The sequence below is a fragment of the Lissotriton helveticus genome, chromosome 1_1 (assembly GCF_964261635.1).
Source record: "Lissotriton helveticus chromosome 1_1, aLisHel1.1, whole genome shotgun sequence".
Classification (NCBI taxonomy): Eukaryota; Metazoa; Chordata; class Amphibia; order Caudata; family Salamandridae; genus Lissotriton; species Lissotriton helveticus.
The window spans coordinates 1,823,166,663-1,823,192,560 of record NC_136057.1 but is presented as its reverse complement, the minus strand read 5'-3'; positions in this window follow the sequence as shown (position 1 = coordinate 1,823,192,560).

The window sequence follows — 25,898 nt, the reverse complement described above, 5'->3', positions numbered from 1 at the left end:
AAGCGCGTTTGGGCGGTGTAGTGTCCCAATTACAAAGGACACAGACTTTGGTGAAAGGGCTGCGATCTCTCTTTATTAGTGTCTTCTCTTAACTTAACCCCGACTTCAACTGCCCCTTTCCGGGCATGCTCCTCCTCTTCCCCCGTCCCTCCCTCATCCCGCCCCCTCAGCCGAGGACATCCTAGAGTCCACAGTTTAGTGCACTCATTACATCTCCCCCTTTCTTAACAGAATAAGCTAGTCCGGACTTTTTTCAACATTGAACAAAAAAAAAAGTCTCATAGTTACAGTTCTTCAATCAGACGACTCAGTCTCTTAATGATTCGGAGGGGATGGGTATGGACACCTGGACCATCAGATTCTCGTCGTTCAGAGATTCCTCTCGACATCTGGTCATTAGTTCCAGTCTCACTAGGTCTCGTTTCTCTACTGACAGGACCAGTCAGCAATTCTTTGACTTGTGGGCTGCATTTCTGAAAGTGCGCCACATTCCTGGTGATTCTTTTCTCATCCGATTCAGCAGTGATCATAGTACCTTTTTGTTGGGTAACTACTAGTGGAGTTTCATGATAACGACAGTCTGTTTTCCTTTGCTGTTCTTGTTTTACTAGTACCCAGTCACCTTCTTGAATCAGGGAGGGTGCCGCTCGCCGACGGCGATCCGCATACGTCTTCATTTTTTCCTTCTTGAGTCGGTCAGTGACAGCTATGTCATCTAGATCAGATTGTGACACTGCTCCCTCATTCCAGTCAATCATGGGTACTCTAGTGCGCACCGGCCGGCCCAACATTAAGGTTGCAGGGCACTTGCCAGTCGTGGAATGGGGCGTTTTTCTGTATGCTTGCAAAACTTCATTTAAAGCTATTTGAGTATCTTCCCGTGACAGTTCAGCCTGTTGAATGGCTTTCTTTAGTGTTGACATAAATTGTTCTACCATCCCATTGGCCTGAGGCCACAAAGGTGTTATTTTGCGATGTTTGAAATTAAGATGTTTCGCAAAATCCGTGAAATCTTGACTGTTGAATGGAGGCCCATTGTCTGTTTTTACTATTTTGGGAATGCCCCAGGCAGCGAACACTTCATCCAAGACAGGTATGGTGCTGGATGCTTTTGTAGACGCAACAAGTTCAGCAATAGGAAAATGTGAATACTCATCCATGATGACCAGGATATATTGTCCGGATTTGAATGGCCCAAAAAAGTCTACAGCAACATGCTGCCACACACCCTCCGGTAATCGGGACATTTGCAGTGGTGCGGGAGGATCAGGTCTACTAACCGGTTGACATTGGGGACAGTCCTTCAATGTGAGTTCTACCATTTGGTCTAGCACTGGGAACCAGACCCGTTCCCTCAGTGCTCTCTTGGTGGCCACGATGCCTCTGTGGCCTTCATGTGCCAGATTAATAATGCCTTGCCGTAAGTGTCTTGGGATAACTATTCGATTACCTCGTAAGAGCAGGCCATTGGTGGCTACCGACAGTTCGTCCTTCACGTGCTTGAAAGCGGCAAGTTCCTGTCTGTCAATTGAATGGTTGGGAGGGTTGTCATCTAGATCCCTCCAGTCATTGTTGTGTATGCGACGCTTTACGTCTTGTAGGGTGACATCTTCAAGAGTGGCATCCAGGATGGCTTCCAGCGGGACGGCTGGCGGCCGAGCCTGACCTACAACAAAGCATACATATTCTTCGGCCACGGATGGTCTGGACTTGGTTGTCTCTTTGGGATGCCTTGACATGTGATCAGCAGGGTTTTCTGCTTTTCCAGGCTTGTGCACTATCGTATAAGTCTATTCTTGAAGGCGAAGACCCCAGCGTTCTATTCTCAGTGGCATCTTAGGTCTAGGGTTGCCAAAGATCATAATGAGGGCCTGGTGATCGGTAATTAATGTGAAGTGTTTTCCATATATAAAGATGTGGAAGTGCTCACAGGCCCACACAACAGCCAAGCTTTCTTTCTCGGGCTGTGAATATGCTTTCTCCTTCTCAGTCAGACTTCTGCTGGCATAAGCAACTATGTATCGTTGGTCACTTTTGGAGCCATATTGAGCTAGAATAGCTCCCAGCCCCACTGGACTAGCGTCAACAGTGATCTCTGTCTTCTTCTTCGGATCAAAGTAAGCCATGTTGTCGGCTGACTCCACAGCCGCTTTAATTACGTTGGAAGCTTGTTCACAGCCCCCAGACCATTTGAATGGGTGACCTTGTTTGGTGAGTTGTTTCAGGGGATAGCTGATGGTTGCATAGTCCTGGATATACCGGGCACAGTAACTGGCCATCACTAGAAAAGAGCGAACATCTCCAGCATCACGAGGACTGGGAGTATCATTCAAAGCAGCCACTTTGTCTGGATCCGGTCTCATCCCTGCCTGTGAGAAGATATGGCCAAAGAACTTCAACGTGGACCTATGGAACTTTATTTAACGGGAGGTTGGCTTCCATTAATGCATGACAGACTCGTTCCAGGGCAGTGTCATGTTCTTGTGTCGTGGACCTGTACACCAGGATATCATCACTGTAATTTAGTGTGTATGGGATGTGATGAATCATTTTTCGAATGGCTTCTTGAAAAATTTCAGCGGCAGAAGACACGCCAAAGCTGAGTCTCTTATACCTGAAAAGACCAATATGCGTTGAGAAAGTTGTAATGTACCGTGACTGCTCGTGCAGTCTAGTTGGTGGTACCCTTTATTAAGATCCAGTTTGGGAAATATCTTTGCTCTGTTAAGTGATGCAATCATGTCACTGATATGTGGCCCGGGGTGTCTTTCCCTTTCAATGGCGGTGTTGGACGCCCTCATATCAACACACAGACGGACTTTGTCGGGTTCACCCTTCTTCGGCACGATGACTACTGGAGAGATCCAGGGTGTAGGTCCTTCCATCCTTTCAATGATGCCAGCTTGGAGCACATCCTGTAGTTCCTGTTTGACCGCTTGTTGTAGATGAAACGGGATCCGTCTATGGTGTTGGGCTACTGGAGCTACTTGTTCATTGATGTGTAATCAAATTTGACAGTGAGCCATCTTTCCCAGGCCAGCAAATAATTTTGGAAATTTCTGAACCACATCCAGTTCATCATCCATCTTGTACAGAATGTCCACTAGTCTCAGCCATTCGGCAGTCGAAGATTCAGACGGCAGTCAGCCTCTGGCCCTTTGATGACATGAATATAGGCAGGAATGGTGCGATCTTGATATGTGAGATGTGTTGAAAATGTTCCCACACAGGGGAGTGGCTTTTTGGACATCAAAGTGTAAACTCTCACATGTGCAGCGCTTAGTTGCGGTGATGGCTTCATCCTCTGATATTCCGCCACTGGTATGTAGTTAGGAGAGGCTCCACTGTCCATCACAAATTTGGTCCAGTGCTTGCCAATTTGAATGCTGAGCCGAGGGTATTTCTTCAGACGATCGGGGTCAGCAACCACACATATGTATTCATCGCTGTCCTGCGAGATGGGAGACAGTGACCTTGAATCTTGAGACGGGGTACGTCGGGATCGGTAACTCCGGCGGGACTGACAGCTGGAGCGTGATGATCTCTTTGACGAGTCTCTATGATCACGTACTGCTTTGACATGGTGACGCGTGCTCGATGGTCGAGCGGATCTTTCCTGATCTTTCTGTTTGTCTTTCCTGTAGGTTCCATATACGTTCTCGAAGTGGATCTCTCCACCACACTTCCTGCATTTTTGACCCATGGCGGGGCATCCATCTGTGTGAGGAAAGTCATAGCCACACCGGTAGCATTTGAGATGGCTGTCCCGCCGTCTGTTATTTCAACTGGAGCTGCGACGTCGTCGGTTCACAGATTGCTGTTGTACTTTGGACCGGGATGACCTTGGTTTCGCCGGAGAGTATCTGCGTGTGTTGCGAGATTGAAGTCTGAACGCTTGTACATGCTTTTCACTTCTCCCTGCTTCCATCTTATTGGCATGTTCTTCAGTCTGATCATGCACCCGTGTCATCGCTTCGATTTCATCCAGCGAGTAGCTCTTCTTTAACAGCTTCCGCCGCAGTGACTCAGAATGACAGGCTTCGATGACTCTCAGACAAAGGGCATCTTCAGTCGAGAAAGAATCAAACTCGCAATACCGTGCCAATCGTCTGAGACGTGTGATGAAAGCGCACATGGGCTCCTCCTTTTCCTGAGTAGCTAAGTTAAACGTGTATCTCTCATAGTTAATGTTCCTTTTGTGCAAGAATTTTCGGTTCAACGCTTCACATACATCAGCATACGACGTCACATCAGCCGCAGGTACTTCCTTTATGATTTGGCTGACATCTTTACCTATTAAATTCCTTAGTGCTATCAGCTGTTGACTGGCTTCCATTACGTGCGAACCCTTCATGAAATCTTCAAAGTCTTCAAGCCACTCCTTCCAACGAAGACCCATACCTCCTCCTGTTTCGAGGGCCAAGGGTTCAGGTGGACGCAGAAACGACACTCCAAGCACCCCCATCTGTCCAGCATTGACTTGGGCCGGACCCGCGTGACGAGGTGGTGAGGTATCCATGGTGAGGAAGTGTCCTTCTGTCGCTTCTGTCCACCAACTGAGATGACAGCTCCTTCCGTTGCTTTGGTCAAAGCACACTACAGATCTCCACTGAACGTACCTGACTTGAACTGGTTAGGGCTTGATACCACCACTACGCAAGAGAGCACACCCCTGCTGTAATTGAAACTGCTCAGTTGCCTTTCACCAGTGCCTGACGATTGTCCAACTTGTTAGTTGAAGGTACCAATGCTTGATGAATTTCAGTTCTTTGTTTTCGTTGAATTTGCCAAGGCTTGATGAATTTACAATTTCTCAGTTGAATTTACCAAGGCTTGGTGAATTACTGATGCTTCAATTGCATTTGCCAAAGCTTTATGATTGTCAGGTGTATATTTTTTTGCTACGTTTACCAATGCTTGATGTTTTTACTGTTACAGTCACCAATGCTTGATGCTTTACAGGGACGCTGCCTGACTCCAAAACGGTCGCCGAGGCTTCCTCGCAGGAGATTGGTGCAGGTGCCTGACTCAAAGATGGCCGCCACAAACTCTTGAGCCCCACGAGATTTACTTTCCACACACCGGCAGCAGCTCCTCCAGCCAGCTGGACGTCCCCAGGAACCGGAGCACGACGAGAAGACACTCACCCCAGGTATTTGGCACAGCACCACGCGATTGGCGTGGGCTCCCAGGTCGCACTCGCACACCAGCTACGCAGGACCTCCGCAATCCTTCAGCATCGGGGGGTGTCACAGGTGCCCCCACACTCGTCAGCACCACTCCAACATCAGGGGGGGGCTCACAATACCCGTAGTCTGCAGCAAAACAGACGCGACCGGGGTCGGCACCCGGATCGCGATGCACCTCAGGGAACGCGGTCGGGGTAGGCTCCCAAACCGCGCTAAGCAGATCGGTGCTAGGTGCCCCACGCACTCGTGAAGTGTGCCCAACATCCACAGTGCATACAGCCACACCGCTTGGGTCCTGGCCACCCTCGTCGCCAGCTGTAGTGTCCCAGTTACAAAGGACACAGACTTAGGTGAATGGGCTGCGATCTCTCTTTATTAGCGTCTTCTCTTAACTTAACCCCAACTTCAACTGGCTCTTTCCGGGCATGCTCCTCCTCTTCCCCCGTCCCTCCCTCATCCTGCCCCCTCAGCCAAGGATGTCCTAGAGTCCACAGTTTAGTGCACACATTACAGGCGGGGTGCTGTGGGGGGATTTCGACAGACGGAATAGGGCAAATTAAATAAATAAATAACTCTTATTCCATCGTCTGTCGACATCCCTCCTGCAGCACCCCGACTCACCACGCTTACCTCACTGACCGCTGCTGCAGTTCAGTAACAATGTCATCCACTATTGCTGCCGCAATGCACGATTATTGGCTGTATAATGTGTATTATGCTGTCTCTGTTCAGATGATATGCATGAGAGCTTTAACAGCAATAGGTCAGTAATAATGACATCAATCAGTCTTGTTGTAATGGAGGTTTATTGGCTATATATGTCGTTTTGATTTTGCCGAGATACAATGCATTAAGATGATCTAACCCACTACTACATTTCATTACCATCGGACATTTTAACAAGGAATTTTGACAGTTGATGTTTGGTCTTATCTACAACGTAGTTTTGGTTTGTTTATATTGATGTAATATTCTCGCCATGTTAGTATGCCTGCATTTAAAACACTTTCCTTTTCACCATTAATCATCACTCCAGTAATCTGGGCTATAAATACTACACTTTTTCCCTTACCATGATAAGCTTGCTAACACTAATCATGGCCGCAGTCTCTGAATACTGGGGTCCTGCATCCTAACCACGTAAGACCGTAACCAATTTTCTATTCTATAGCACTAACCCGATTGCAAGGCTAAGTTTGCCAGCAACACCTTTCAGCATTATTTTTGTCTAATAAACTATTTGCTTGGACTATACTAGATCTGAATTAACTTTTAAGACCTGTTCAATACAGGCATATTAATTAACCGGACCACTAACATAAACTAGGATGTACCTATCTGGTACATACCTATTCATCAGCACTCCAATATTTCACTTTTCATTTGCCCAATCTTCACTTTGCACTTGGTGATGGATTCATTTGATCTCAGTTGCAATTTATCACTCATTATATTTCATCATGTTTTCTATACTTATTACAATGCGGAACATTTTAAAAACAGAATAATGATACATTTCATATGAATGGGAAGATTAACTCATCCCCCTTTTAAATCCTAATACAGAGGCATGGAAGGTCCAAACCTCAAGTAGCAATCCACCCACAACAAAAAGGGTATTACTTCACAGGTAGGGAGAGCTGGACCTTGCACTATATCATTACAAGCACTAAAGATGAAGGGACATTGTCATTTCAGCAAGCCTCAGACCCCAGCAGAGGTAAAAACGTAATGGTCTAAAAATGAAAATCACTGGGATATTTTTACTAGGTATTAACACAATGGGGCCGATTCGGTTCTCGGTGGGTAGGGCTCCGAATCGGGTTCGGCATTAGCGGGTCGGATTCGGAGGCTGAATTTCCGTCCCGTTTGTACATGGGTCCGGATGCCGAAGTACGATGTGAACTTGCACGAAATCTCCGTCCGAATCGTTTCCGGGTCTGAACCACTCCGTACGTCTCGGCCGTAAGCTAACCGTGGCGCACAATGGAGGCAAATTCCGACCGAGCCAGTGCGATGCTCGATTCGGAAAGCCGGATCGAGTCGAGCTTCCGGCTCGCAATAGTTCCCGGAGCTGGACTTTGGGAGTCCACATCAGACCCCCTGTTACCTGCAGCGCTACGGCTCAGACACAGGGGGAGACCCATGGGTCTCCCCAACACAGACATGTACGTTGCGGATGGCACCGATGCCTACCCACTGTAGGGGGCACACTTGTCTGCAACGTACCCATTCAGTCAATGGGAGCCCATGTACGCATTGTACGACCGCCTCCCATAGACTTCAATGGGAGTCCGACCGAAACGAGTCCGACAGCATACGGCCGCATCGTACTCACTCGGTCGGACTGCAGGAGTCCCGTTCGGTCGGAAAACACCCCGGATCTGGCTCGGTTGGAGTGCTTTCCGACCCAGATCGGAATCGCCCCAATATAGTGATACTTTTTTTCAACCCAGGACTTGTTATGGTATTGGATTCAAAGAGCAGTTGATGTCATTTAAGCAAAGCTTTTGATTTTGGTGAAAGGTTGCTAAATTGACAACTAACAAAACGACCAATGCTAAATTAAATTGAAAACATTACACCAATGTAAGTGTGTGTATTTATCAATATAATTTATCTGAGGACAATACTATATCATTAGACCATTATTTTGAAGAAACCCAGGTGCTTATATTCATGTTTGTCTTCATGGCGTTGCTATCTGCAATTTCAGGTCTCACCGACGGAGAACCTTTTGCTGTTGTTTGTTAAAGCCCTATTCTGAACATGCTACAAAAAGAGGGCTTTGGGTCACCCTCTTACTCGTGATTGAATGGATGTGTTCTCTCTTTCATCTCTGCTCCTCATTTGATGGCTTTCTTCTCGTGCGTGTCCCACTCAAGGGGCATCTTGGTCTCACATGTTTGCTTGGATGGCTTGTATCATTCCATTGGTGAGGTCAGACCTTGCATTGCATTGAATAGTAGGGACTGATTCCTCTCTCTCCCTATTCCACTTCCTTTCAACGAACCGCATCTCTTTTTTAGAAGCACCCTTTCCTTCTCCCAGCACCCACTTGCCACCCAGCCTTCTCACCTGCTGCTATGTCAGCCTCCACCTTTAAAAAATAAATCACAGTATAAGATGCTACCTATATGTGCTTGCACAAGTAGGCTTAGCAGGCAGCTTGAAATTACTTTTTTAAATATTTCAGAATATCCTTTCAAAGATGGCCAATTCAAGTGTGTGTGCATCCATGGTGGCCATCTTTAAGTAGGTTTTAAATACCCATGCACAGATGACCACCGCAGAATAGCTGTTGCAGATACACATGCATCTGTGTCAGCCATCTATGGGGAAAAACATATATTGACAAAGTCAGTCATTCATTCGTTTTCCCGGGTGAGACTTACTGTCTTTCCCAGTGCGTGTTTACAATTGAAACAGATGCATGCATTGTTTTCTTCTCATTGATTGTTGCCCTACATGCTGTTGAATTATCCGACACCAATGCAAGATGCAATTGGAGATGCAGGGGCAGTAACACAGCACTTCATCCCACTGTTTTTGTTATTTTTATATCTGCTACTTTCCACCTTAACATGAGACATTCAGAAGATGAAATCATAACTCCTGTATAAAATAGAAAAAAACAAAACACATATATATTTTTCTTAGGTCAAAAGACGGCAAACCACACTTGTAACTGGAAACAGTGATTTGAATACAATTCTACTGAAAGAAAACGCTGTTTTAGCACAAGATCCTCTCCAACCCCATGATGTCACTGGCTGATGGCAATACAGTTCCCTTTTATGACGTCACTGAGAATGACATGAATGTATTTTAAAATAGCATGAGTCAATGAGTTGCATGTTCAGCAAAAAAGTAAGTAGCACTTGTTGGCTGCACGTACTGCATCAGTTTACTGTAAAGACAGAGGTATTTGCATTACAGACACTACGACCATAGCAGAGGGGCTAAAATAATTTGCTTTAAGTTTCAATAAAAAAACAAAATAAACTAACATTCAAGAACAAAAAAATATTAAGGAAGACACCAAAAAAACATCTGTAATACGTGGACCTAGAACACACGTTGGCTGAAACATTGCCATATCTACAGGATTGAGAAAAATATGCAGTAATGCCTTGTTCTGGAAACCTCATGTAGGTCCAAGTTAGCACACCGAAACGAAGAGAGACTAAATGAATGAATGGCTTAAAAAGCGACCCACCAAGCAGTCGGGCACAGCAAACCTGCAAAGTTTGAAAATAATTTTATAGTGTTGGAGCAGTGTAATTTTGGCTCCATCCTCAAATATTAAATTAGGCCACATATATATGTAGGTATGGCCTCGTAATTGTATAATGTAACATTATTAATGTAATGCTGTGCACTTGAACAGTTACAGAAAGTGCATCTACTGTGTAATCTCAGCATTTATATGAGTGTGCAATATTAATGTCTTTTTTACAGTAACAACGAGTTGCAGTTCCCACATATAACTACACTTGTGAGCTTTGAAGATTGTAATTCTTATATGTCCATGTAATCATTTCAATAATACTGCTGCACTAATCTGACCAAGCTCATTAAGCATTTGGATTTCTTAATGTTTAATTTTAACATGAACGTTTGCTTCAGATGCAATGTTTTTCTCTCCTCTGCGGGTGCAGTTGCATGAGCTCATGGCTAACGGAGGGCACATTATATGAAAACGATAGGGAAGTTCGAACTGAGTATCTTTTGGCAAAGATAAGAACATTTAACAAATGAAGGGAGTACTGCTGTCTGTGCGGAATAGAGAGACAGGAGGAATCCAGGGACGTTGAAATGTGTGGACCAAAGGAAAGAAATCTCGAGTGTAGTTGCCAAGTTTTAGAGTTTAAAGATGAAAAATAATGAGACATGTGACATGGGATTCACGAAGGTTCTGTTGTAGGTATAATTGAGGATAACACTTTAGCTTTACTCAGATTCCCTTTAGACTCTGAGAGGTATAGACCTCTTTGCCACATCTCTGTTGTTTTGGCGCAATGCTATACAATATGTTTCCCTTGAGAAAACTTCTACAGAAGTTCTGCTATGCTGACACTTGTCTCTGCTTCCATTGACTTAAATTGAGTTTTCCTGATTCCTAGTTTAGAATAGGTCTGCGTAGATTTACTTAGACAACCTCATGTATGGCCAGGAGGATCGAAACTTTCAATCTGCACACCAGACTTTGTTTCGTATCCTTTGTATTGCAGCTACAGAATTCCTCATTTGCTGTCTGTTATTGAGGATAAACTTTGAAAGGCATTTCAGCTATCCTTTAGTGATTCTATATTTTTGTACTATCTTTCTGAGACTGGTTAATATCTGCTTGGCTTTGAATTAGTATTGAGCCCATACTTAATCCTAATTTCTGACTCAGAGTTTTACAGTGTGACCAAATGAGTTATACTGTAATTGTCATAACTCCTTTTATTTCTCAGGCACCTATAATAACCTTTCATTGCAGGGGGCCAGGAAAAAGGAGCCCAAATTCTATGTATTGTTATTGTGACTGGGGTCCGTGCTTTGAAAGGACTGGGTTTTGTACTCAGCACCATCTAGCCAACAATGGTGTGACCTATAGCATAAAACTACCCAAGCAGACCTTTCCACTTTCTCCAAATAACAAAGGCTTATAAGTCTGTTGCCTAACTCTTGGGAAGTTTTCAAAACTCATGATGGACGTTAGCTGCCACAGCTTCCAATTATGAGCTGGAACCAAACCCACTCTCTGCTTGGGTTCTGTGTGATATCTGCTCATGTGAAAAAGGAGCAGACTTTGTCGAAGACAGCATCAGATCTTGCCTCATAAGGTGTTCAACTAGCTCAAAATAAATCAGTTAAAAAGCAACCCGGACAAATCAGAGATTGTCTTTTTTGGTCAACCGACAGTGAGTGGCTGCAGCACTTGGTAGCCAATGGAGTTGTCTACTCCTCAGTCGCCCAAGAAAGGGTCAAAAACCTAGGCATTGTCATTGACAATGCCCTTTCCCTTGGCCCCCAGATTCAAACATTGTCTTCTGCTTTGGTACAATTTGAATGCTAAATAAATTCCTCCCTCTGTTGTCGGTGGTCACGAGGAGGATCGTTGGTTCAGGCTTTAGTAACATCAAAATTGGACTACACTAATAGCCTGTACCTAGGACTACCTGGCTATCTCAATCATCGCCTACAAGTAGTGCAGAATGCTATTGCCAGAGCAATCGTTAGACCAAAGCCTAGATCTCATATGATTCCCATCCTCAAATCTCTGCACTGGCTTCGAATGAAAAAAATAATCAAGTTCACAGCCATGGTGATATTTTTTAAAGCACTCCATGGCTTAGGCGCTAAGTACCTTAAGAAGCGTGTCAACCGTTACATTCCAACTATTTCCTTAAGATCCTCTACTGCAGATCTTGCACACATCCCCAAAATACGCCTAGCACACACAGGGGGAAGATACTTCGGATTTCTGAGTTGCATGAACATGAAACAGCCTACCTGCCTCATTGAGAGCCTTAGCTGACCTGCCAACGTTCAGGATACATCTTAAAACTTGGCTTTTCAAGAATTAGTCCCACCTCATTGACCTGCCACTGGTGTCCACCTCAGTGCATGGACACCCTAGTTCGAGTTGCTATGCGCTATTTCAAGTCCTTTTCATTCTTTCATTCCTTCACAGGCAGGCCGTGTGTAGAGAGACTATAGTGTACAACACACAATGGCACTGTATGAATTGACACTTCGACGACACATCTAGACAGTGTCTATACAATTGACTGAAAAATGATGTCCACACTGAGTGTGGTAAAAGAACAGAAGGGAAATATCCTCTGTTTTAAGCTTAGGGCATTGTGGGGTGTGGGACTGGTGAAATTAATTGTATGCCAAGTCAAAAGTAGTATTTTTTCATAAACAAATTGAAGACTTGCAAACATCCACATGGCATAAACTGAAACAGAGGACTGGCCTTCAGCATGGGCAAGCCTGGCCCAAGTGCAGGGTGTCAACTTTCACATGGACAAACAGATCAAGTACTAGTCACCCTCTGATTTGGATCAAGTGAAAACTGGTAGTAATGCATTCTTTCTCCAACCACTGATGCCCTGCTGATAAATCCCCAATCTTCGACTGTCCTCTCTTCCCCCCTCTTTATACCCAGACCTCCCATTGTATCCCTCAAGTCCTATTTGGTGTTGGTGTAAGGTGGGGTAGATGCACGCTCACAGAAGGCCAGTAGGTGCTCTTAGCCAGGGCCTGACCTGTGCACACAAAATGCCCCCTAGAAAGAACATCATACGTAGGGTGGCAGACTGGGATAATCAGCATATGACTAAGGAGTCAGGGAAGTCATGGGCGCAGGGAACTGTCCAAGTCCAGTCAGCACACAGATAGGGTGAGTGGATTTAGGGACAAGGAGAGGGTGTTGGTAATGCCCTATTACTTATCAGTAACCTTCATTACTCCTGGTTCTCTTGTCCTCATTATATTCATTACAATATTGAGCTATATACTATTGCACAGACAGAAAAATAGAAAAAAGGAATGCTGGAATACCCTGCCCACCTCCTCCCACTGCGAGTACTTAAGTCATACTTACCTAGCATTCCTTCTGATCTACAAAGCCCCACATATGAAGGCCAGCCATCAGGGAGGGAGAGCCATAATGAAGGTGATGAGAACAACAGAACAAGGAGTAATGAAGATTAACGGTAAGTAATAACAAATTACCAAAGTCATTTGGTATGGCTGTGACAAGTTGGTGTGGTGTTTATTTATTTGTATTTATTTATTGCAAGCATATGAAACAAAAACAAAAACAAACAAGCATCACACTGCTGTTTATACATGGTGACCATTTCTTGCAATAAAAAATAAAAACAAAAGGTAAGGACTATTGCATATAATTTCAATTGAACAGGATGGTGCTTGAGTTGGCAGACCAATGTGCTTAGAAAAGACAAAGAACCGGTTTTAGTTTTAATGCACATTCCAAAAAAATATGATTCTTAATTGATCAAAGTGCATTGTTGGTTTTCTGCAGATTTATCTTGAAGGCATAATTTAAACACACAAGGATTCTAAAAAAAAGACAAAGGATGAAAAACAAGCATTTACAATGCAACGGTTTCGCCTTTGGAAAAGTTAGAGCTATTGGCAATGTAAATGACAATGCCATTTATTTATCGGTTTTCAAAACCAACACATAAATACAAATTTTGTCATTTACAATGCCAATAGCTCAAACTTTTCTAAAAGGCGAAACCGTTGCATTGTAAATGCTTGTTAGCAAATGGTGTCAACAGAACGCTTTTTTTGTCTTATCGTTGACGTCATAGAGCAGTTTGAGTCAGGTCGGATAAAAGAAGTCACATTTAGACACGAAGAGTGAAGCTTTTCAAGTGAAAATATGTTTAAAGGAAGGGGTCGAGCCCGGCGCATGCAGATGAATTCAGCAAGGCAGCCAGCGCTGAAACATGCCAGCAAGTTTAAAATAACAGATTGGTGAATGTCATAAGAGACATGCATAACAGTCACAGATGCTGTGTGCCCTGTAGTGCGGGGGACGCCCATCCCACACGATGGGAGCAGGCGGTTTTGGCAGAAGATACGCCAGGTCGTGGTCAAACATCTTGGCACGAGAGATGCACACTCCTAGCTCGGGTACAATTGTGAGTTTCTTATTTTTCCGATTTAACAAAAGAAGCTCTCAGATGACTGATTGCAATTGTGATTTGAGTGATGTTATTGAATCCGTATGCTCAATATAAAAGATTGCTTTTTGTATGACAGTGTTCCGTGACTGGTAGATATTTATTAACCTCCCTAAAGCATTCATAACGTGGACCTATGGAACTTTATTTAACGGGAGGTTGGCTTCCATTAATGCATGACAGACTCGTTCCAGGGCAGTGTCATGTTCTTGTGTCGTGGACCTGTACACCAGGATATCATCACTGTAATTTAGTGTGTATGGGATATGATGAATCGTTTTTCGAATGGCTTCTTGAAAAATTTCAGCGGCAGAAGACACGCCAAAGCTGAGTCTCTTATACCTGAAAAGACCAATATGCGTTGAGAAAGTTGTAATGTACCGTGACTGCTCGTGCAGTCTAGTTGGTGGTACCCTTTATTAAGATCCAGTTTGGGAAATATCTTTGCTCTGTTAAGTGATGCAATCATGTCACTGATATGTGGCCCGGGGTGTCTTTCCCTTTCAATGGCGGTGTTGGACGCCCTCATATCAAGACACAGACAGACTTTGTCGGGTTCACCCTTCTTCGGCACGACGACTACTGGAGAGATCCAGGCTGTAGGTCCTTCCATCCTTTCAATGATGCCAGCTTGGAGCACATCCTGTAGTTCCTGTTCGACCGCTTGTTGTAGATGAAACGGGATCCGTCTATGGTGTTGGGCTACTGGAGCTACTTGTTCATTGATGTGTAATCAAATTTGACAGTGAGCCATCTTTCCCAGGCCAGCAAATAATTTTGGAAATTTCTGAACCACATCCAGTTCATCATCCACCTTGTAGAGAATGTCCACTAGTCTCAGCCATTCGGCAGTCGAAGACTCAGAAGGCAGTCAGCCTCTGGCCCTTTGATGACATGAATATAGGCAGGAATGGTGCGATCTTGATATGTGAGATGTGTTGAAAATTTTCCCACACAGGGGAGTGGCTTTTTGGACATCAAAGTGTAAACTCTCACATGTGCAGCGCTTAGTTGCGGTGATGGCTTCATCCTCTGATATTCCGCCACTGGTATGTAGTTAGGAGAGGCTCCACTGTCCATCACAAATTTGGTCCAGTGCTTGCCAATTTGAATGCTGAGCCGAGGGTATTTCTTCAGACGATCGGGGTCAGCAACCACACATATGTATTCATCGCTGTCCTGCGAGATGGGAGACAGTGACCTTGAATCTTGAGACGGGGTACGTCGGGATCGGTAACTCCGGCGGGACTGACAGCTGGAGCGTGATGATCTCTTTGACGAGTCTCTATGATCACGTACTGCTTTGACATGGTGACGCGTGCTCGATGGTCGCGCGGATCTTTCCTGATCTTTCTGTTTGTCTTTCCTGTAGGTTCCATATACGTTCTCGAAGTGGATCTCTCCACCACACTTCCTGCATTTTTGACCCATGGCGGGGCATCCATCTGTGTGAGGAAAGTCATAGCCACACCGGTAGCATTTGAGATGGCTGTCCCGCCGTCTGTTATTTCAACTGGAGCTGCGACGTCGTCGGTTCTCAGATTGCTGTTGTACTTTGGACCGGGATGACCTTGGTTTCGCCGGAGAGTATCTGCGTGTGTTGCGAGATTGAAGTCTGAACGCTTGTACATGCTTTTCACTTCTCCCTGCTTCCATCTTATTGGCATGTTCTTCAGTCTGATCATGCACCCGTGTCATCTCTTCGATTTCATCCAGCGAGTAGCTCTTCTTTAACAGCTTCCGCCGCAGTGACTCAGAATGACAGCCTTCGATGACTCTCAGACAAAGGGCATCTTCAGTCGAGAAAGAATCAAACTCGCAATACCGTGCCAATCGTCTGAGACGTGTGATGAAAGCGCACATGGGCTCCTCCTTTTCCTGAGTAGCTAAGTTAAACGTGTATCTCTCATAGTTAATGTTCCTTTTGTGCAAGAATTTTCGGTTCAACGCTTCACATACATCAGCATACGACGTCACATCAGCCGCAGGTACTTCCTTTATGATTTGGCTGACATCTTTACCTATTAAATTCCTTAGTGCTATCAGCTGTTGACTGGCTTCCATTACGTGCGAACCCTTCATGAAATCTTCAAAGTCTTCAAGCCACTCCTTCCAACGAAGACCCATACCTCCTCCTGTTTCGAGGGCCAAGGGTTCAGGTGGACGCAGAAACGACACTCCAAGCACCCCCATCTGTCCAGCATTGACTTGGGGCGGACCCGCGTGACGAGGTGGTGAGGTAGCCATGGTGAGGAAGTGTCCTTCTGTCGCTTCTGTCCACCAACTGAGATGACAGCTCCTTCCGTTGCTTTGGTCAAAGCACACTACAGATCTCCACTGAACGTACCTGACTTGAACTGGTTAGGGCTTGATACCACCACTACGCAAGAGAGCACACCCCTGCTGTAATTGAAACTGCTCAGTTGCCTTTCACCAGTGCCTGACGATTGTCCAACTTGTTAGTTGAAGGTACCAATGCTTGATGAAATTCAGTTCTTTGTTTTCGTTGAATTTGCCAATGCTTGATGAATTTACAATTTCTCAGTTGAATTTACCAAGGCTTGGTGAATTACTGATGTTTCAATTGCATTTGCCAAAGCTTGATGATTGTCAGGTGTATATTTTTTTGCTACGTTTACCAATGCTTGATGTTTTTACTGTTACAGTCACCAATGCTTGATGCTTTACAGGGACGCTGCCTGACTCCAAAACGGTCGCCGAGGCTTCCTCGCAGGAGATTGGTGCAGGTGCCTGACTCAAAGATGGCCGCCACAAACTCTTGCGCCCCACGAGATTTACTTTCCACACACCGGCAGCAGCTCCTCCAGCCAGCTGGACGTCCCCAGGAACCGGAGCACGACGAGAAGACACTCACCCCAGGTATTTGGCACAGCACCACGCGATTGGGGTGGGCTCCCAGGTCGCACTCGCACACCAGCTACGCAGGACCTCCGCGATCCTTCAGCATCGGGGGGGTGTCACAGGTGCCCCCACACTCGTCAGCACCACTCCAACATCAGGGGGGGCTCACAATACCCGTAGTCTGCAGCAAAACAGACGCGACCGGGGTCGGCACCCGGATCGCGATGTACCTCAGGGAACGCGGTTGGGGTAGGCTCCCAAACCGCGCTAAGCAGATCGGTGCTAGGTGCCCCACGCACTCGTGAAATGTGCCCAACATCCACAGTGCATACAGCCACACCGCTTGGGTCCTGGCCACCCTCGTCGCCAGCTGTAGTGTCCCAGTTACAAAGGACACAGACTTAGGTGAATGGGCTGCGATCTCTCTTTATTAGCGTCTTCTCTTAACTTAACCCCAACTTCAACTGCCTCTTTCCGGGCATGCTCCTCCTCTTCCCCCGTCCCTCCCTCATCCTGCCCCCTCAGCCGAGGATGTCCTAGAGTCCACAGTTTAGTGCACACATTACAGGCGGGGTGCTGTGGGGGGATTTCGACAGACGGAATAGGGCAAATTAAATAAATAAATAACTCCTATTCCATCGTCTGTCGACATCCCTCCTGCAGCACCCCGACTAACCACGCTTACCTCACTGACCGCTGCTGCAGTTCAGTAACAATGTCATCCACTATTGCTGCCGCAATGCACGATTATTGGCTGTATAATGTGTATTATGCTGTCTCTGTTCAGATGATATGCATGAGAGCTTTAACAGCAATAGGTCAGTAATAATGACATCAATCAGTCTTGTTGTAATGGAGGTTTATTGGCTATATATGTCGTTTTGATTTCGCCGAGATACAATGCATTAAGATGATCTAACCCACTACTACATTTCATTACCATCGGACATTTTAACAAGGAATTTTGACAGTTGATGTTTGGTCTTATCTACAACGTAGTTTTGGTTTGTTTATATTGATGTAATATTCTCGCCATGTTAGTATGCCTGCATTTAAAACACTTTCCTTTTCACCATTAATCATCACTCCAGTAATCTGGGCTATAAATACTACACTTTTCCCTTACCATGATAAGCTTGCTAACACTAATCATGGCCGCAGTCTCTGAATACTGGGGTCCTGCATCCTAACCACGTAAGACCTTAACCAATTTTCTATTCTATAGCACTAACCCGATTGCAAGGCTAAGTTTGCCAGCAACACCTTTCAGCATTATTTTTGTCTAATAAACTATTTGCTTGGACTATACTAGATCTGAATTAACTTTTAAGACCTGTTCAATACAGGCATATTAATTAACCGGACCACTAACATAAACTAGGATGTACCTATCTGGTACATACCTATTCATCAGCACTCCAATATTTCACTTTTCATTTGCCCAATCTTCACTTTGCACTTGGTGATGGATTCATTTGATCTCAGTTGCAATTTATCACTCATTATATTTCATCATGTTTTCTATACTTATTACAATGCGGAACATTTTAAAAACAGAATAATGATACATTTCATATGAATGGGAAGATTAACTCATCCCCCTTTTAAATCCTAATACAGAGTCATGGGTAGGTCCAAACCTCAAGTAGCAATCCACCCATAACAAAAAGGGTATTACTTCACAGGTAGGGAGAGCTGGACCTTGCACTATATCATTACAAGCACTAAAGATGAAGGGACATTGTCATTTCAGCAAGCCTCAGACCCCAGCAGAGGTAAAAACGTAATGGTCTAAAAATGAAAATCACTGGGATATTTTTACTAGGTATTAACACAATGGGGCCGATTCGGTTCTCGGTGGGTAGGGCTCCGAATCGGGTTCGGCATTAGCGGGTCGGATTCGGAGGCTGAATTTCCGTCCCGTTTGTACATGGGTCCGGATGCCGAAGTACGATGTGAACTTGCACGAAATCTCCGTCCGAATCGTTTCCGGGTCTGAACCACTCCGTACGTCTCGGCCGTAAGCTTACCGTGGCGCACAATGGAGGCAAATTCCGACCGAGCCAGTACGATGCTCGATTCGGAAAGCCGGATCGAGTCGAGCTTCCGGCTCGCAATAGTTCCCGGAGCTGGACTTTGGGAGTCCACATCAGACCCCCTGTTACCTGCAGCGCTACGGCTCAGACACAGGGGGAGACCCATGGGTCTCCCCAACACAGACATGTACGTTGCGGATGGCACCGATGCCTACCCACTGTAGGGGGCACACTTGTCTGCAACGTACCCATTCAGTCAATGGGAGCCCATGTACGCATTGTACGACCGCCTCCCATAGACTTCAATGGGAGTCCGACCGAAACGAGTCCGACAGCATACGGCCGCATCGTACTCACTCGGTCGGACTGCAGGAGTCCCGTTCGGTCGGAAAACACCCCGGATCTGGCTCGGTTGGAGTGCTTTCCGACCCAGATCGGAATCGCCCCAATATAGTGATACTTTTTTTCAACCCAGGACTTGTTATGGTATTGGATTCAAAGAGCAGTTGATGTCATTTAAGCAAAGCTTTTGATTTTGGTGAAAGGTTGCTAAATTGACAACTAACAAAACGACCAATGCTAAATTAAATTGAAAACATTACACCAATGTAAGTGTGTGTATTTATCAATATAATTTATCTGAGGACAATACTATATCATTAGACCATTATTTTGAAGAAACCCAGGTGCTTATATTCATGTTTGTCTTCATGGCGTTGCTATCTGCAATTTCAGGTCTCACCGACGGAGAACCTTTTACTGTTGTTTGTTAAAGCCCTATTCTGAACATGCTACAAAAAGAGGGCTTTGGGTCACCCTCTTACTCGTGATTGAATGGATGTGTTCTCTCTTTCATCTCTGCTCCTCATTTGATGGCTTTCTTCTCGTGCGTGTCCCACTCAAGGGGCATCTTGGTCTCACATGTTTGCTTGGATGGCTTGTATCATTCCATTGGTGAGGTCAGACCTTGCATTGCATTGAATAGTAGGGACTGATTCCTCTCTCTCCCTATTCCACTTCCTTTCAACGAACCGCATCTCTTTTTTAGAAGCACCCTTTCCTTCTCCCAGCACCCACTTGCCACCCAGCCTTCTCACCTGCTGCTATGTCAGCCTCCACCTTTAAAAAATAAATCACAGTATAAGATGCTACCTATATGTGCTTGCACAAGTAGGCTTAGCAGGCAGCTTGAAATTACTTTTTTAAATATTTCAGAATATCCTTTCAAAGATGGCCAATTCAAGTGTGTGTGCATCCATGGTGGCCATCTTTAAGTAGGTTTTAAATACCCATGCACAGATGACCACCGCAGAATAGCTGTTGCAGATACACATGCATCTGTGTCAGCCATCTATGGGGAAAAACATATATTGACAAAGTCAGTCATTCATTCGTTTTCCCGGGTGAGACTTACTGTCTTTCCCAGTGCGTGTTTACAATTGAAACAGATGCATGCATTGTTTTCTTCTCATTGGTTGTTGCCCTACATGCTGTTGAATTATCCGACACCAATGCAAGATGCAATTGGAGATGCAGGGGCAGTAACACAGCACTTCATCCCACTGTTTTTGTTATTTTTATATCTGCTACTTTCCACCTTAACATGAGACATTCAGAAGATGAAATCATAACTCCTGTATAAAATAGAAAAAAACAAAACACATATATATTTTTCTTAGGTCAAAAGACGGCAAACCACACTTGTAACTGGAAACAGTAATTTGAATACAATTCTATTGAAAGAAAACGCTGTTTTAGCACAAGATCCTCTCCAACCCCATGATGTCACTGGCTGATGGCAATACAGTTCCCTTTTATGACGTCACTGAGAATGACATGAATGTATTTTAAAATAGCATGAGTCAATGAGTTGCATGTTCAGCAAAAAAGTAAGTAGCACTTGTTGGCTGCACGTACTGCATCAGTTTACTGTAAAGACAGAGGTATTTGCATTACAGACACTACGACCATAGCAGAGGGGCTAAAATAATTTGCTTTAAGTTTCAATAAAAAAACAAAATAAACTAACATTCAAGAACAAAAAAATATTAAGGAAGACACCAACAAAACATCTGTAATACGTGGACCTAGAACACACGTTGGCTGAAACATTGCCATATCTACAGGATTGAGAAAAATATGCAGTAATGCCTTGTTCTGGAAACCTCATGTAGGTCCAAGTTAGCACACCGAAACGAAGAGAGACTAAATGAATGAATGGCTTAAAAAGCGACCCACCAAGCAGTCGGGCACAGCAAACCTGCAAAGTTTGAAAAATATTTTATAGTGTTGGAGCAGTGTAATTTTGGCTCCATCCTCAAATATTAAATTAGGCCACATATATATGTAGGTATGGCCTCGTAATTGTATAATGTAACATTATTAATGTAATGCTGTGCACTTGAACAGTTACAGAAAGTGCATCTACTGTGTAATCTCAGCATTTATATGAGTGTGCAATATTAATGTCTTTTTTACAGTAACAACGAGTTGCAGTTCCCACATATAACTACACTTGTGAGCTTTGAAGATTGTAATTCTTATATGTCCATGTAATCATTTCAATAATACTGCTGCACTAATCTGACCAAGCTCATTAAGCATTTGGATTTCTTAATGTTTAATTTTAACGTGAACGTTTGCTTCGGATGCAATGTTTTTCTCTCCTCTGCGGGTGCAGTTGCATGAGCTCATGGCTAAAGGAGGGCACATTATATGAAAACGATAGGGAAGTTCGAACTGAGTATCTTTTGGCAAAGATAAGAACATTTAACAAATGAAGGGAGTACTGCTGTCTGTGCGGAATAGAGAGACAGGAGGAATCCAGGGACGTTGAAATGTGTGGACCAAAGGAAAGAAATCTCGAGTGTAGTTGCCAAGTTTTAGAGTTTAAAGATGAAAAATAATGAGACATGTGACATGGGATTCACGAAGGTTCTGTTGTAGGTATAATTGAGGATAACACTTTAGCTTTACTCAGATTCCCTTTAGACTCTGAGAGGTATAGACCTCTTTGCCACATCTCTGTTGTTTTGGCGCAATGCTATACAATATGTTTCCCTTGAGAAAACTTCTACAGAAGTTCTGCTATGCTGACACTTGTCTCTGCTTCCATTGACTTAAATTGAGTTTTCCTGATTCCTAGTTTAGAATAGGTCTGTGTAGATTTACTTAGACAACCTCATGTATGGCCAGGAGGATCGAAACTTTCAATCTGCACACCAGACTTTGTTTCGTATCCTTTGTATTGCAGCTACAGAATTCCTCATTTGCTGTCTGTTATTGAGGATAAACTTTGAAAGGCATTTCAGCTATCCTTTAGTGATTCTATATTTTTGTACTATCTTTCTGAGACTGGTTAATATCTGCTTGGCTTTGAATTAGTATTGAGCCCATACTTAATCCTAATTTCTGACTCAGAGTTTTACAGTGTGACCAAATGAGTTATACTGTAATTGTCATAACTCCTTTTATTTCTCAGGCACCTATAATAACCTTTCATTGCAGGGGGCCAGGAAAAAGGAGCCCAAATTCTATGTATTGTTATTGTGACTGGGGTCCGTGCTTTGAAAGGACTGGGTTTTGTACTCAGCACCATCTAGCCAACAATGGTGTGACCTATAGCATAAAACTACCCAAGCAGACCTTTCCACTTTCTCCAAATAACAAAGGCTTATAAGTCTGTTGCCTAACTCTTGGGAAGTTTTCAAAACTCATGATGGACGTTAGCTGCCACAGCTTCCAATTATGAGCTGGAAGCAAACCCACTCTCTGCTTGGGTTCTGTGTGATATCTGCTCATGTGAAAAAGGAGCAGACTTTGTCGAAGACAGCATCAGATCTTGCCTCATAAGGTGTTCAACTAGCTCAAAATAAATCAGTTAAAAAGCAACCCGGACAAATCAGAGATTGTCTTTTTTGGTCAACCGACAGTGAGTGGCTGCAGCACTTGGTAGCCAATGGAGTTGTCTACTCCTCAGTCGCCCAAGAAAGGGTCAAAAACCTAGGCATTGTCATTGACAATGCCCTTTCCCTTGGCCCCCAGATTCAAACATTGTCTTCTGCTTTGGTACAATTTGAATGCTAAATAAATTCCTCCCTCTGTTGTCGGTGGTCACGAGGAGGATCGTTGGTTCAGGCTTTAGTAACATCAAAATTGGACTACACTAATAGCCTGTACCTAGGACTACCTGGCTATCTCAATCATCGCCTACAAGTAGTGCAGAATGCTATTGCCAGAGCAATCGTTAGACCAAAGCCTAGATCTCATATGATTCCCATCCTCAAATCTCTGCACTGGCTTCGAATGAAAAAAATAATCAAGTTCACAGCCATGGTGATATTTTTTAAAGCACTCCATGGCTTAGGCGCTAAGTACCTTAAGAAGCGTGTCAACCGTTACATTCCAACTATTTCCTTAAGATCCTCTACTGCAGATCTTGCACACATCCCCAAAATACGCCTAGCACACACAGGGGGAAGATACTTCGGATTTCTGAGTTGCACAAACATGAAACAGCCTACCTGCCTCATTGAGAGCCTTAGCTGACATGCCAACGTTCAGGATACATCTTAAAACTTGGCTTTTCAAGAATTAGTCCCACCTCATTGACCTGCCACTGGTGTCCACCTCAGTGCCAGGACACCCTAGTTCGAGTTGCTATGCGCTATTTCAAGTCCTTTTCATTCTTTCATTCCTTCACAGGCAGGCCGTGTGTAGAGAGACTATAGTGTGCAACACACAATGGCACTGTATGAATTGACACTTCGACGACACATCTAGACAGTGTCTATACAATTGACTGAAAAATGATGTCCACACTGAGTGTGGTAAAAGAACAGAAGGGAAATATCCTCTGTTTTAAGCTTAGGGCATTGTGGGGTGTGGGACTGGTGAAATTAATTGTATGCCAAGTCAAAAGTAGTATTTTTTCATAAACAAATTGAAGGCTTGCAAACATCCACATGGCATAAACTGAAACACAGGACTGGCCTTCAGCATGGGCAAGCCTGGCCCAAGTGCAGGGTGTCAACGTTCACAGGGACAAACAGATCAAGTACTAGTCGCCCTCTGATTTGGATCAAGTGAAAACTGGTAGTAATGCATTCTTTCTCCAACCACTGATGCCCTGCTGATAAATCCCCAATCTTAGACTGTCCTCTCTTCCCCCCTCTTTATCCCCAGACCTCCCATTGTATCCCTCAAGTCCTATTTGGTGTTGGTGTAAGGTGGGGTAGATGCACGCTCACAGAAGGCCAGTAGGTGCTCTTAGCCAGGGCCTGACATGTGCACACAAAATGCCCCCTAGAAAGAACATCAGACGTAGGGTGGCAGACTGGGATAATCAGCATATGACTAAGGAGTCAGGGAAGTCATGGGCGCAGGGAACTGTCCAAGTCCAGTCAGCACACAGATAGGGTGAGTGGATTTAGGGACAAGGAGAGGGTGTTGGTAATGCCCTATTACTTATCAGTAACCTTCATTACTCCTGGTTCTCTTGTCCTCATTATATTCATTACAATATTGAGCTATATACTATTGCACAGACAGAAAAATAGAAAAAAGGAATGCTGGAATACCCTGCCCACCTCCTCCCACTGCGAGTACTTAAGTCATACTTACCTAGCATTCCTTCTGATCTACAAAGCCCCACATATGAAGGCCAGCCATCAGGGAGGGAGAGCCATAATGAAGGTGATGAGAACAACAGAACAAGGAGTAATGAAGATTAACGGTAAGTAATAACAAATTACCAAAGCCATTTGGTATGGCTGTGACAAGTTGGTGTGGTGTTTATTTATTTGTATTTATTTATTGCAAGCATATGAAACAAAAACAAAAACAAACAAGCATCACACTGCTGTTTATACATGGTGACCATTTCTTGCAATAAAAAATAAAAACAAAAGGTAATGACTATTGCATATAATTTCAATTGAACAGGATGGTGCTTCAGTTGGCAGACCAATGTGCTTAGAAAAGACAAAGAACCGGTTTTAGTTTTAATGCACATTCCAAAAAAATATGATTCTTAATTGATCAAAGTGCATTGTTGGTTTTCTGCAGATTTATCTTGAAGGCATAATTTAAACACACAAGGATTCTAAAAAAAAGACAAAGGATGAAAAACAAGCATTTACAATGCAACGGTTTCGCCTTTGGAAAAGTTAGAGCTATTGGCAATGTAAATGACAATGCCATTTATTTATCGGTTTTCAAAACCAACACATAAATACAAATTTTGTCATTTACAATGCCAATAGCTCAAACTTTTCTAAAAGGCGAAACCGTTGCATTGTAAATGCTTGTTAGCAAATGGTGTCAACAGAACGCTTTTTTTGTCTTATCGTTGACGTCATAGAGCAGTTTGAGTCAGGTCGGATAAAAGAAGTCACATTTAGACACGAAGAGTGAAGCTTTTCAAGTGAAAATATGTTTAAAGGAAGGGGTCGAGCCCGGCGCATGCAGATGAATTCAGCAAGGCAGCCAGCGCTGAAACATGCCAGCAAGTTTAAAATAACAGATTGGTGAATGTCATAAGAGACATGCATAACAGTCACAGATGCTGTGTGCCCTGTAGTGCGGGGGACGCCCATCCCACACGATGGGAGCAGGCGGTTTTGGCAGGAGATACGCCAGGTCGTGGTCAAACATCTTGGCACGAGAGATGCACACTCCTAGCTCGGGTACAATTGTGAGTTTCTTATTTTTCCGATTTAACAAAAGAAGCTCTCAGATGACTGATTGCAATTGTGATTTGAGTGATGTTATTGAATCCGTATGCTCAATATAAAAGATTGCTTTTTGTATGACAGTGTTCCGTGACTGGTAGATATTTATTAACCTCCCTAAAGCATTCATAGCATGCTACTTGCCGACAAGTGTTTCAGCGCCTCGACAGGGGTAGTGAGCCCTATATAAATACAATTACAATAACGTTTTAGCCCTTGGATACAGGCAGCTTTATTTGTCTGTTGACAGAGCTGTTGTTTCCAATAGAGAATATATGCCGAGTAAGCTTTAAGTCTGGCCCTTGTCAAATCCAATTGAACTCCCTTTGGTAGCCGCGCCGGCCGCTCTCAGCCACGTGTGGA